This window comes from Notothenia coriiceps, unplaced genomic scaffold (assembly GCF_000735185.1).
Source record: "Notothenia coriiceps isolate Sejong01 unplaced genomic scaffold, NC01 NC01_scaffold00002846, whole genome shotgun sequence".
Taxonomy (NCBI): domain Eukaryota; kingdom Metazoa; phylum Chordata; class Actinopteri; order Perciformes; family Nototheniidae; genus Notothenia; species Notothenia coriiceps.
In genome coordinates, this window is record NW_011335547.1 from 100,161 (window position 1) to 101,824 (window position 1,664).

Below are 1,664 nucleotides of genomic sequence, written 5' to 3' on the forward strand. Positions count from 1 at the left end.
CCAAGAAACATTCTGAAAATGTTTTCAGGATGTTATTCTTTTTTTATAAAACGTTCCTGTTATGGCAAATATTAACACGGTCATGGTCAACGTCAGATTTATTTCTGGAGCGCTTTAAAAAACAAACTTGTTGCATTTGTTTGAAAGGGATGTTTAAAAAAAAATCTGATGTCACCACATTTTCCTTTTGAAAAAAACAAACAAGCACGTAATTCATGATAAGCAGTAAGCAGATATTGCATGTTTGCGGTGGCATGTGTGAGTTCCCAGCTAGTAAATGTTTGTTACCATTCGTTGTTCTAGGAATGTTTTCAGTCGGGACGTTTTATTTTGGTTCCCTAGTAATGTTCTTCTGAAAGGTAGAATAACGTTCTTTAAAAACATTCTTGAAATGTTTGGTGATAACCTTCTTAAGATGTTTTTGATAACCTTCTTATGATGTTTTTGATAACATTGTTAGAACATTATGCCCTACTGTTCTTAAAATGTTTTCAGCTGGACGTTTTAGTTTGGTTCCCAGAATGTTCTTCTGAATGGCACTGTAGGATAGCGTTCTTTAAAAACATTCTGGAAATGTTTGGTGATAACCTTCTTAAGGTGTTTTTGTTAACCTTCTTAAGATGTTTTTGATAACATTGTTAGAATATTATGCCCTACTGTTCTTAAAACATTTTCAGCGGGACTTTTTATTTTGGTTCCCAGAATGTTCTTCTGAAAGGTAGGATAACGTTCTCTAAAAACATTGTTAACATTTTTGGTGATAACTTTCTTAAGATGTATGAGCGCATTGAGACAATGAATAGGACGTATAAAAACGAATTTATGCATGCCAATATTCATTCACATGCACTTATAATCACACTAAGGTATGTAGGCCCACAGTATTCATAATATAATAGTGTAAAATATCCGAAAATAATCACACTTTTTTCTGACTATAAAGGTTGCGTCTCGTATGTAGGTTCTAACTGTTAGATAAGCTATCTGGCCGTGTGTGGTTTGTGAGGGCTGCGTATAAACAGTGTCTGCTGTTTATGCATATTGGATAAAAATCGTTATTGCACCCTTTAGATTTGAGACCGACAGACATATAGAGTCCCCCCCCTGCCTGCTGGTCTGCTCGACACGGCTGGGAGCAATCTCCAATAAACTACACCTGCAACCTGCTCATCAGCCACACTATGAAAATCTGCAGCCTGCACTTATTCCCTGCCGGATTGTTGCCGTGAACGGTTTGTTGCGTGCCGCTCTAGCTTTTTACCAGCATATTCTTTGACAACTTTGCCTTCTTTTGCCTCACACACATTTGTATGTCTCTGCCAGGAGGAATCCAAGGCCTTCCACACTCCCAAGACCAGCCAGGCCTCTCTACCCACCCTGGAACAACTGTTTCCCACTGCTGCCATTACCAACCTCCACTCCCTGCTCCCCTTTTATAATATACAAATGTTACTTTCACCAGCTGATTCTGTGTCATGTGTTAATAGTCAAATTCCAATAGTTAAGTAAACTATCAAAATCATCCTAATGACCACAGTGGTCAGTCCACTTACCCAGGAATTTTGAGTTGAACAATTACAGGAATATTATGTCTTTATGTTCTAATAATGTAAATGTTTTAAACATAAAGCATGTTATCCTTCTCTTAAATAATAACATTCTGG

The 1,664-nt window shown here is 37.3% G+C and overlaps 1 long non-coding RNA gene across 1 annotated transcript; it reads left to right on the forward strand.

The window, feature by feature from the left end:
• Positions 1-696: 696 nt before the first annotated feature.
• Positions 697-1,458, forward strand: LOC104940962 (uncharacterized). Its single transcript, XR_797845.1, has 2 exons — positions 697-1,232; positions 1,324-1,458. It is a non-coding gene; the product is annotated as an uncharacterized lncRNA (long non-coding RNA).
• Positions 1,459-1,664: the final 206 nt, after the last annotated feature.